The 13,256-nt window shown below is 35.5% G+C and overlaps 1 long non-coding RNA gene across 1 annotated transcript; it reads left to right on the top strand.

Moving 5' to 3' along the window:
* The first annotated feature begins 3,623 nt into the window (after window positions 1-3,623).
* On the top strand, window positions 3,624-9,605 carry LOC139131432 (uncharacterized). Its single transcript, XR_011552124.1, has 3 exons — window positions 3,624-3,684; window positions 6,645-6,726; window positions 9,229-9,605. It is a non-coding gene; the product is annotated as an uncharacterized lncRNA (long non-coding RNA).
* Window positions 9,606-13,256: the final 3,651 nt, after the last annotated feature.

Below are 13,256 nucleotides of genomic sequence, written 5' to 3'. Positions count from 1 at the left end.
GGACTACAGTTGACATTCATATAACACTTGTGGGACATTTGTAACCCTCAGACAGCGTGGATATCACACTGATACCGTGGCCAAATACAGATTATAGATATAGCCAGGCATGGTCTTAAGCTACTAAGCCGTATTGACAATGTAAAAGTTTTCATAGTTTTAATCAGAAAAACCGTGACTAAGAATTTTTTCTTCGAAGATGAAACTTCTTCGTTTGATTCTTAATCACTGGATATTGAATCAAGGAGCAGGCACGGACACTCAAAACGTATCGATGGAAAGGGTTAGTATTTCCCTTGCACAATTTCCATATTGTTACAAAGTAGGAAAAAGGAAAACTAATCGCAATCATACCCATCCATAATCCGATAACACTAGGTCAAAATTCGTAATACAATAGTTGTAAACAAAGACACAAAACAGCAGAGAACATACAGACAGTAAATCATCGGTACACACAACAAAGTCCAATTCATGCAAGAAAGATAGATGGACCTCTGGCCAAAAGACCAAAACAAGATGTAAATGTTTATTAGATTAGCCACCTCTCAGTGAAGCTTGGCTTCCGCTGGTCGATTCATGTACGTTTGTGTATGTGCATTGTGTCTTACCTTTCTCAAATATTTGGCTTCTGTCACAGGATAGTCTAAGTATATTGCATGCCTTTTCTTTCCCGCGCCCTTCAAAAACATTTGAAAGCCGATACACGATGTGTATACATTTCTTTGACCCACGGATTTACGCTAAACCAAGCACACTGCACAGAAGGGTATATGTATCTTGCCCTAAAAATATCAGTTTAATCAGGGATACGCCTTCGACGTATGTACTATTTGTACTTCTTGACATTCTTTTGGCTTCAACTGCCATAAGTCAAAGGGCGAACGTTCAGAGATGGCAATATAGAGCTAAAAACTGACAGACTGTCGCTTGCTAAGATGTTTAGTCTGCGATAATATCTTGAAGTAGCTTGTATCAGATTTTAAACTTTGAGAACGGATAGATTGTGTCTCTTATAAGAGCACACGACGTTGCTAAGAGTCATATATCATGAGTGTAGCTACAGTAGCTCAGACCAAAGCGAGATTATGATCACTAATCATCATATTATACGCCGCGACGATATTTGAGCCAAAGATTAGTGTGGAAAACAGTTTTTAATTGATTATTATCATAAATTTCACTTTAATAAATTCTATCCCTTTAAAACAACAGAACGGTTGTAATAATTTTCTTCAAATGACAAACAATTGACGTAATGAAACAGGACGAAAACCATGTTACCATTAGAAACTGTACTGGTATGCCATCGGGCTAACCCTTTTTGATTGACACTCCAACCAGTATCTGTCTGATATCTTTTCCGCTGCAAAACAAAGAAATACTCCGATTATTCGATAAGCTGTGTATGTATAGGTGAGTTTCCATGTCTGAAGCTTGAAAACACCGTGCCAGCGAAAGAAAACGCTATGTTTATCATGGTCAACATTTCAACACGAAGTTGTTGTATTTAACTTTTATTTAGCACGGAAGATGGTCACTGGCGATTGAAGTACGGTAGATGCTGTTGAAAAAGCTTGTAATCTATGTGAACTGTAACCAAACCTGTGTGGGTTTACCGTGGATTTTGGCAACAAGTGAGTAAAATTGACATACACTTTGAGTAGCGCAATGAAGACAAAAAAAAGACCTCACCATAGTGTTCTTAATGGTCTCGCCCTGCCCTTTTTTGTCCACAAAAATTAAATTCGAAATTTCGTGTAAGTCCGCGAGGTGACACGGATTTCGATAAAAGAAATCCAAAACAAAGTATTTCAAAAATCTTGTAAAGCTTTTTTAGGCGAAGGTAGATATAAATGTAAAGAATATATGAGTGAACACTTTCTTTTAGGTATCTGGTTCTCCTTGTCTTTGGACGGTCTGTGTAGTATCCAGGTCCACAATATTGTTGCAATAGGTCTATAAAGATCAATTAATGTTACAGATATTTATAAAAATACGGTACCAATATAGCGGATAATCGTGAAAGTTAATAAGTTCTGTAAGCAAAACAAGCAATATAGGCTACAGCAATAATTCTTAAAAATTTCAGAAATTGTCGCTGAACAAGCAAAGATTTCTCGATATTGCATAAGATATTGCTAAACCACAGTAAGTGAGGCTACCCACAATTCCCCTTGATTGTTCACTCAGACATTTTTTTTCTAAAGGCTTTTTCAATTTTATCAGTTTCTTAACAATTTTTAACAAACAATTTAAGTTCAGGGTTATTTATTAAAATTATATTTCAAAGTTATTGATTATGTTTAAAATTCAAGAGTAAATTGAATGAGAAGTCGATGTTTGGAGGTGCTAAAAATTGTACACTTGTCAAGATAAAGTTATCAGCAACTAAGATGGTCTCATCGTACCACCTGTCAGACATGCAAATTTCCTTTGTTACAAACATTAAAAAAATCAATACCCTTTCTTTTGCCAACACAGATGCAACTTATTCCCTTAGTTTCCTTTAAAATATTGTGTATGGCTGTCAAAAATCTATGTCGACAAAATTACAAAATTGCTATCTCCTCCGCGGAAAAGAGGTTGATCTTCTCATTATTCACAGTGAGAAATCAGAAAATTATGATCATCAGAACTATGTTGCCAGAATTTTGAAATATGGACCGAGTTGTTCTGTGTACAGAAGAAATTTGCTTCAGTTCAGTGAGTGATCTCCGTGTGTACAGATCATGGAGAATTGTGGGTAGCCTCACTTACTGTGTAAAAATAGTCTGGTTCCCTGACCCATTTCCCCGGTAGAGGGCGTGGGGAAATATAGGGTCAGGTACCGGCTAATGTAAACATGGACGCTATTGGGTTAAAATAAAACAAGCTGTGATTGGATGAAAGTAACACTTGTAACTTTTTCTAGGGTTTCGCACTTTCAGGCTCACTTGACACCAACTTCTTGTTTGTACCACAAAGCCGTGGAGGTAGAAAGAAAGACTTTTTACCTCCATGATTTAGCCACTGTGATTTAGCACACCTCTTTATACTTTTAGAATGTCGACATGATGCCTGGCATTTTTCATGAAATTCGGACACCATTCTATCAATCGAAATCAATCGTCGTTCACAGTTCCAACAAAGTTTGCTTTCAATTAGCTGTGATATCGCAGCAGTACTTGTGGCGTGTATCGAACGTGCTCTGGTCATTGGGGTCACACCACTGTCGGCGATGACCTCAATGACCCTAGTTCGATACACGCCACAAGTACTGCTGCGATATCACAGCCAGCCTTCAATCATCTCTATTTCCCCGTACTTCTGGATTAATCCTTTCAGTTTCTGTTTCCCGTCTCGTGTGCCAATGTTTTTGGTTAGGATACCAGTGTTCGAACATAATTCTGATCCGCGTTTTCATATGGTAGCAGCCATATTTGTTGTAGCATGTTCTGTCAGGTGACTAACCTCCGCCATCTTGAACAAAATTCGATAGAGGGAGTACGCGCGTTTGGGAGTCCTGTCATCTGGTTGTAAATATGTCATGTGGTTGTTGGCTATGACACACCCATATTTGGTTATGTTTCGATGTCAAAGATGAGAGTTGAAAGTCCAAGCATGGGTAATTCTTGCATTCTTGATACCTTGTGCTAGCTCTGGTTGTCAAAGCACGTTTTCATTTGTGCCATATCGAAGCAAGTGAGTACAAGTATAGTAGTCTGTTCGATTCTTGATCATAGGCTTGTAACACAAGGATACGATTTCTCATATATCTCTGGTGTTAGCATGCAGGCGGTTTTAAAATTCAGAGGTCTTTAAAATTCAGAGGTCAGACGAAACCAGGTCTACATGACAGTCCGCCTCTGACTGTGTCTACATACATCACTCATCATGATCGACCTCGACAGATTCAGCACTTTAGTGTTTGATTGTTATGGTCCAAAGCCGTACAAAGCTACTGTGCTTGCTTTTGTATTCATGGCACTGCTAAATATCAATAGCAAATCTCTTAGCAACATTTTTTATCCGTATTGAAACCAATGGAGGTTTGACTTTTCCAATTTAAAAACAAACCAGTTCGAAGGACCATAGGTAAGACAAAATGCCTGTGTTACTGTTAGACCATGGCTACTACCTCCATGGTTAGACTGATCACTTTAACCTTAGGGGTGTAACACACAGCAGTATACACTCTTCAACAATCGTTAAGAGCAATGATTGTTAGCGTACGTGTCTCTTAAATTCACCAGATGTTTCACAGTTGTGTCAAAAGAGTCAAAGAGATGTCCTGAAACACATCAAAGTCTACTTATTTACAAACATTAAGGTGGTTGGCCTTGTTTTATATTATCACTTTTCTCTGGATAGGATGCATACTTCAGTAACAACGGTCGAAAATGCTCAAAGCATTATAAACCGGGTTGCATGGACACTCTGCGCATCTGTCTTAGTGTGCTATGGCTGTGACTTCTAAGTTTTCCCAGTGGTTTTTCATCTTTCTATGCTATCACTAATTGATTTAAGTTGTCTAATCTAAATTTTTTGCAGGAACTGCATTTTGAGTATGCTGAGTCACCATGTGTCACCTGGTTGCACGGACACTCTGGTGCATCTCTCTTACTGTGCTAAGGCTGTGACTGCTAAGTTTTCTCATTGGTTTTCATCTTTCTATGCTATCGCCAACTGATTTAAGTTGTCTAATTTAAATTTTTGCAGGAACTGCATTTTTAGTATGCTGAGTCACCATGTGTCACCTGGTTGCACGGACACTCTGGTGCATCTCTCTTACTGTGCTAAGGCTCATGTGACTTCTAAGTTTTCTCATTGGTTTTCATCTTTTTATGCTATCACTAATTGATTTAAGTTGTCTAATCTAAATTTTTTGCAGGAACTGCATTTTGAGTATGCTGAGTCACCATGTGTCACCTGGTTGCACGGACACTCCGGCGCATCTCTCTTAGTGTGCTATGGCTGTGACTTCTAAGTTTTCCCAGTGGTTTTCATCTTTCTATGCTATCGCCAACTGATTTAAGTTGTCTAATCAAATATTTTGCAGAATCTGCATTTTTAGTATGCTGAGACACCATGTGTCACCTGGTTGCACGGACACTCTGGTGCATCTCTCTTACTGTGTAAGGCTGTGACTGCTAAGTTTTCTCATTGGTTTTCATCTTTCTATGCTATCGCCAACTGATTTAGGTTGTCTAATCAAATATGTTTGCAGAATCTGCATTTTAGTATGCTGAGTCGCCATGTGTCACCTGGTTGCACTGACAATCCGGCGCATCTCTCTTAGTGTGCTATGGCTGTGACTGCTAAGTTTTCCAGTGGTTTCATCTTTCTATGCTATCGCCAACTGATTTAAGTTGTCTAATTTAAATTTTTTGCAGGAACTGCATTTTTAGTATGCTGAGTCACCATGTGTCACCTGGTTGCACGGACACTCTGGTGCATCTCTCTTACTGTGCTAAGGCTGTGACTGCTAAGTTTTCTCATTGGTTTTCATCTTTCTATGCTATCGCCAACTGATTTAAGTTGTCTAATCTAATTTTTTTGCAGGAACTGCATTTTTAGTATGCTGAGTCACCATGTGTCACCTGGTTGCACGGACACTCCGGTGCATCTCTCTTAGTGTGCTATGGCTGTGACTTCTAAGTTTTCCCAGTGGTTTTCATCTTTCTATGCTATCGCCAACTGATTTAAGTTGTCTAATTAAATTTTTTGCAGGAACTGCATTTTTAGTATGCTGAGTCACCATGTGTCACCTGGTTGCATGGAGTCATGTGGTACATCTCTCTTTCCCTTATAAGGCTTTGTCATCTAAGTTTCTCCTTGTTTTGCGCTTTTTTATGCTATTAAAAAGTGATTCAAGTTTTCAAATAAAAATTTTATGCAGGAATCTGCTGTTAGATCATGCTGAGTCAGAATGTGTCAACTGGTTGCACAGAGACTTTGCAGTGGTATAAAACTTGCTAATTAAGGGGCGCTGCACCCAACACAGGGTATTTTGCACCAAAATCACTTTTTTGTAGACATTCATTTAATTTAATGAAATTGTTAACCCAAGATTAAAATATTATTATTTGGGTTCATCTTCAAGGCTGTCAAGCAGTCGTAGGTTGCTTGATAAAGAAGTGTTAATTTTTGCAAATGTTTGCAAATCACCCAATTTCCTGGCTTCACTATTCTTCCAATTTCAAGATTTCCAAACAATTTAACTCCATACTGACTTGGTCAAACTTTCTTAAATTTTCACATTATTTTCTTTAAATGTTGTTAAACAAAACTTTTTTTGATTGGCAATAAAGTTCTTACATTTTGAATAAGAGGCATTTTAATTTGTATGAGGATCATGTACTGTAAAATATGTTCAGATGTAACCTGCCAAAAGAAGGAAATGACGACCATGTTAAAAGTGATATTTTATTCAAATCATATGTGTCACTGCCCATTTAAGGCAACTGTTGTCAGCTCCACTTATATATAACCATTGCAAGACTGATATCATTTTTATATGCAAAGTAAACATAAACTGTGTCTTTTGAAGGTTTATGGCATGTCTGTTGAAAACAGAGAGTATTAAAAAAAGACTAATTTTCAATATGAAACGTCTGTGAACAGTGTCTGATGTAATAATGGATTTTTGTTTGTTTTGACAGTATCTTTGAATGCTATGACCCTGCCTTAGCAACAGATGGTAAGAAGTTTGTTTTGGAAGAGGAATGTGAAAGAAACGTCAATGTAAGTAGGGTATTATGTTCATATGTTGCTTCTCACATTGGTGTACCATTTTGTAGTTACAACTTGAGCTGTATCATGTGAATGGTTTTGGGATAATGGTGTAAGTTATTATATTACAACTCTCAAAAATTTAGAGGGCCTGTATTGCTTACTTTTGATATTTTTTTCATTATTTATATTTGTCCACTGTAAGTCGTTATTTTACTAGAAAAAGATTGCTAACAATCAATATTTAGCTTGTCAGCATAGCATTTGATTGCATCAGTTATAAACTTCAACAAAACTATCAAAATATAAAAGTAGTCAACATTCTCTGTGGAATAAAAAAAAAACTAGACATTTGGGCACAAAGGCATTGCAGAGTTATAGCCTGTTGAAACTTCTGAAAAACTGACCAAATAAGAAGAAGTTGGGGAGTCCTCAGTGTATTAACTATGGTAGAGGTCCCCAATAAAATGTTTAAAAAGGGAAAGTCATTATTTGCTGTTTTCCAGGAAAGTTTGACAAAGTGGTGCTTGCATTCAGAGTGAGTGACTGCTATTGTTAATTCTTTTTAGATTCTTTGAGTGTCAAAGAGGTGTCAAAAGTGAGATTAACCAAAAAGACTGCTCTGTGACTTCAAAAGAGGTGTGCAAATATGGCTTGTTTTCAACATTTTTGACAGAATAATAGTTTTCCTACATAATTATATACCAATTTAATCCAACCTTTGAAATGAGATATGGACATGGAATTTTTACAGCCTATTAACAAGGTTACAGATAAGATATGTATGGCACAATTTTCCTGTATTTGAAGTACTTTTTGAAAAATCACATTTTGAAATTTGAAAGAATTTTTAATAATTTTTTGATATGTAAACCCATGTAAAATCATAAAAACAAATTTTATTTACAAATCCTGCCATGCAAATCTTACAATTAATAGTGTCAACATATTTATAACTAATTTGGTAATATTAATACTATCCAATTATTATTACATTGAAATATGTAAAAAAAATATGAAAAATTAATTTTAATATTTACTGGTGTCAAATTTCAAAATCATGGCTGCAAATATACAATTTTATATTCATTGGAGAAAGTATTAACTAAGAAAGTTATCCTGAAAATTTGAACTAAATATCTTGATTCTACACTTGAAACTTGACATTAACTCTGAGAAAAGAATTGGTGCAAACATAGCCTTTCCAGCCACCTTAATACGGCTAGTTTTCAATCGGGTTCGAACCCACAACATAGGGCATCAGTCGCCTAGCGGAGAGGCCACAGAGAGAACCGCTCAGCTAAATCCCCACTCTAAAAAGAGTGGTTCAATAGCCTGCTAAGTTGTTACATTTTTCTGACTGAGACCGCTCCACACGTTGTAGAGTTCGTGAAGCACTCACTCACGCATGCTCACTTTCACACATCGCACATACAAACTTTATCGAAGCGAAACATCAGCATCCTGGTGCACAGTATACTGGGTAATCAGACTCAACAAGGAGCCACATGCATAAGCAGTGGAGGTCATCAACACCAGTGCTAAATAAGAGTATTTTAACAAATATTTTTTATTGCACACAGAACTCATATAATTATTGAACTATTACATTCTATTGAATAACATTTCCAATGTTACTGTGCACAAGTTTATAGGCTTGCCCTATCATGATATCATACATAATAATAATAATAATCTTTATTACCCTTAATCATATTAATATTACAATTCAATAATGAATGTACATCTGAGTTGTGCTGTGACAAAGGGTAAACGGAAACGGAAAATAGCAAATGCTAGTCTAGTCCGTTCCCAAAGCCATTTGATGTTAAAGCAAGAAAAAGAAGAAGAAAAAAGAAAACTGAAGTATATCGAGGGTAGTGTACATGAAAGTAGTGGGATTGCAAAGTAACCTAATTGTAACAAAGTAACTAAGTGAATAAAAGAACAACTACATAAATAAGTATATAACTAAATAGATACATTACGAGTAAGTAGAAAAACGTAAAAAAGAAAACGATAAGAAAAAAAAGTATATAAAATTATATATATATATATTTAAATATGATATACATATATGTAAAGTTGAATATAACTCTTCATCATTTAAGAAAAACTAATCGTGTAAGCGTAGACTTGAAAGTGCTAAGTACTAACTAAGTGAATAAGAACAATTACATAAATAAATAAATATATAACTAAATAAATACATTACGAGTAAGTAGAAAATATGTAAAATAAAACAAAAAACAAAATGTATAGAGAAATATATATATTTATATATCTATACATATTTGTAAAGTTGAATATATCTCTTCGTCATGTAAAACACTAACCGTGTATGAGGAGACTTGAAAGGGAGTGTCCTGAACGAACTTCTACTAGTTTTTGTTTTAATTTGTGTAGGTAATATTATGACATTTTATGACATTATCTACCACAGGTTTTCATGGGTGACAGAAATATACAAAAATGTATTAATAGTATATCTATATTTCTATTTTTCTCACTCAGGTTTGTTGTAGACTACATCGCAACTGTGTTGTTGGAGGAGGCTGAAGTTTACCTTATGTCAAAGAAAAGAATGGTTATGCTTGAAGAAGCAAATAAACTCTAGTATTGCCACAGAAATCTAAATGTACTGTTCTGCAGGGATAACCTTATTGACATTTGTCCATATTGTTATGAAATATTTTAAAACTTAAATTTTAAGGCAATTATTGTCATATTTAACCAAAAATATCATGCAAAAGTTCTGGTCAGACACGTTAATATTGATTATACATGTCCCTTAGGATGACAGCAATAAGATTTTGTAAAATCGTGCCAAGATATGCAACTTTGTATTATTGAGATTATTTTTGTCATTGTAGATCTATTTTTTTCTTCAAAACTCCTTTCAGACTTTTGATATTCAGTATACAGGTCCTTAGGATGACTTAAGTCAGATATTTTTATACAGTGAGGAAATGCAAAGTTTTGTATTTTTGGAGCAATTTTTGTCAATTTTGGTCAAAAAGTGCTTTGTCTAATTGGTGTTTATCTGATAGCTTTGCATTTTATTATAAAAATCCCGGGAGACTACCTAAGCCAAATCATTTTTCAAACTGGGGGAACCCATGATTTTTTATTTTTGGAGCCAATATATTAGTCTGCAAGCTTGAATGACCTATTCCAACCCTGAATACCTTGTAAATCAATTTTGAAGACACTGAAAATAATGTAGTTTTATTTGGTGCCAATTTGTAGTGAAATATGATCTAGAAAAAAGTTGTGAGGCTATGTTTTATGTAGTGGATCAACTTTAGCAAATATTTCATGGAGGAAACCCCATACACTGATGAGGGATTTCAATCCACAAGAAGGCATATGGCAAGATGCACCATACCATTAAAACTGACTCCACTTTATTTGTATCAGTTCCAATCATTTTGTTACCTAAACAAAAAAAACTGTCATGGTATCACTTAATTAAGTAAATCTTCACAAAGATGAAGGCAGCTGAGTGAAATCATGTGTAGATTGAATAAGATGAGTGATGAATGATAATATCAGGTCACTTCACCACACAAACAGAATAAACAACGATATTAATGTTGACGACCTATCCCTCTGACATCATATTGTTTTTTGATCAGTACACTGCATATATTTACTCCTTCCAAGGTTCGAATTTATCAGTTATCATTGACCAATTACCAGTGGTTGTCTGCTTTTGATTACAACTTTGAACTTGCAGTAGACAATGTTGACTTACAATATATTTTGCTTGCAGTAATTGTCAAAATATAGTTGCACATTTTTATCTGAAACCAAGAAGTTTTCACATTTAATTTAAGTTATTGAAATCTTTCAATTTTTCTCTGACGTCCAACATTTGAAAGTTAATTGAGCTGTTGTAAGTTTCCTTCTCACCAGTTTATTTGGTGTGTATATTGCACATTGTATTCTTGGCTCATCTGTGTATAAGCAAGGACCATCAAATTTTTACTGTTGATCTACAAAATTGGAAAGTGGCTGTTAAAACGGAATTCTGCCTTTGAAAATTGAAAGTTCAAACTCTTTGCAAACACAATAGCATTTTGAGTGAATAAGTGGAAATAGGAATACCTCTTTTTGTTTGTCAGATAGGAGCAATACTGTGCCCTTGGTGGTATATTTTTAAATGACTTGCAGAAATTGATATTTATTATTATTGCTATTATTGCTAATTGTTGTTTTGCCTGATTGAGGCACACACCTAGTAGCTATCCTATGGATTCTCTTGAATATTATCACAGTACAGCTACATGAGCCACCAGGCCGCTGCTAGTTGAAACGCCTATTTGTAGGGGTTTTAATTGACTGCAAAGCTAGGCGAATTAGTATTGTAGATATTGTGAGTTCAAGCCCCATAAAAATGCATCAGCAAGACTGCATCAAAGTTGACCACTTTTACTGTACATGTTGTTCACAAATTTAGTTCTAAGGCCATCAAGAATATTTTATGGGTCTTTTGGAGTAATTTAACATAGGGCCTTAGGGGTCAGATGAATGTGAGGGTAGTCACTCAAAAAATTGAAAGCTACAAGGAGGTTGTTAGCTCCGCTGTCAGCGACGTGGAGCTTATCAAATAGGTTGATTTTCTGTCTTCGTCCGTCATCCGTCGTGCGTCAACAATTGCCTTCTCCTCTGAAACCGCAAGTCCAATTGCTTTGAAATTTTATATGCAGTTCACTTGGGGTTACCTCACTAAAGTTTGTCCAAATTGTGGTGAAATTTGCATATTTGTATTTTTGGGGTATTTTTTGGTGTTTTTGGTAAAAAAATCTCTGAAACCACTTGTCCGATTGCTTTGAAATGTGATATGCAGTTTACTTATGGTGACTTCAGTCAGATTTGTTCAAATCATGGTGAAATTTGCATATTTGTATTTTTAAGGCAATTTTTGTCATTTTTGGTAAAAAAATCTTTAAAAATCTTCTTCAAAATTACCAGTCAGATAGCTTTGATATTTGGTACATATGTCCCTAGGGATGATCTTTTTCAGATTTGTTCAAATTGTGCAGAAATATGCAAATTTGCATTTTAAAGGCAATTTTGGCCATTTTTGGTAAAAAATGTATATCTCAAACAGAACTGGTCAGATAGCTTTGAAATTTGGTATACAGGTTTCTATAGATGAACTTAGTAATATATTTTGAATTTCTGATGAAATCTGTAATTTTGTATTTTTGGGGCAATTTTTTCCATTTTTGGTCAAAAAATGTGTATTTCCACAACTAATCATCTGATAGCTTTGCAATTTGGTATACAGGTTCCTACAGATCACCTTAATGATATTTATTGAAGTTATGATGAAATCTGTAATTTTTTTAATTTTGGGGCAATGTTTGCCATTTTAGGTCAAAAATGGTTGACATGTTCTTTAGGGATGATCCGATGTGATATATTCAAAGTATGATGAAATCTTCAATTGTATATTTTTGGAGCTATTTTAGCCACTTTTTTCTGGCCACTGCATTGAGCTATCAAAGATTTCCACCTTCTTCATCAACATGTGTCAAAAATAGTTATTCTCTACATAAACACAGCGGAGCTATATCGGCCGCTAGGTCGCTTGTTCAAAATTGGAGAGAAAGAAGGGGGTTGCTCAATTTTTGGTACAAAATGAATTGAAATACCTCTCAGATTGCACCATTTCATCAATTTCTCAAAATTATTAATGCGACCCCCTGTCACTTCCTCTCCCCCTGGGGTGTTCTAACAGTTTTTACTTAGTAAAAACAAATAGAAAACACCTAATATTGCGCCAGACTGCATCATTGAACTCATTAATTTCTCAAAATTTCTGACGTAGCAGAGGGGACACGCCTCTCACACTTTTCCCCTGTGGGGTGTTCTAACAGTTTTACACAAATTGATAACATCTCTCATATTGCACCAAACTGCATTATTGCACACATCAATCTCTCAAATTTTCAACACGAGAGGGTACAACTCCTCTGACACTGCCCCCCCCCCCAGCCTCCTGACTGTTCTCCTGTACTTTCAAATTCTGCCCTGTCAGATATCTTAGTGAAAACCTTGTCATGATACCCATTCAAAGTAAACAATACTATGTGGTTGGATAGTGGTTACAGCATGAGCTTTTGTATCTACATTTTATTGTGATTTTGAATTTCCTTTTGCCGGTTTCATCTTTCTGCCCTGTCAGATATCTTAGTGAAAATCTTGTCATGATACCCATTCAAAGTAAACAATACTATGTGGTTGGATAGTGGTTACAGCATGAGCTTTTGTATCTACATTTTATTGTGACTTTGAATTTCCTTTTGCCGGTTTCATCTTTTTCAACTGTCATGAGGTAACCAATGATATTCTAGCAGGATATGAAAGGTCTGTACTATTGCTGTAGTTTTGTAAATGTTACAAATACATGTCTTGGTATTTAACTGGTCTGAGTGGGGAGGGGGAGGGAGGGATCAGTCAAAATTTCTGTGTTAGAGACTGGGTTACTCAAATGCATTGGGGTTGGCAGGGGGTTTACTCGAAATTTCAGA

The sequence above is a fragment of the Ptychodera flava genome, chromosome 4, assembly GCF_041260155.1.
Source record: "Ptychodera flava strain L36383 chromosome 4, AS_Pfla_20210202, whole genome shotgun sequence".
NCBI lineage: Eukaryota > Metazoa > Hemichordata > Enteropneusta > Ptychoderidae > Ptychodera > Ptychodera flava.
Note: the sequence above shows the minus strand (reverse complement) of the source record. Positions and strands in the feature narration are given on the sequence as shown.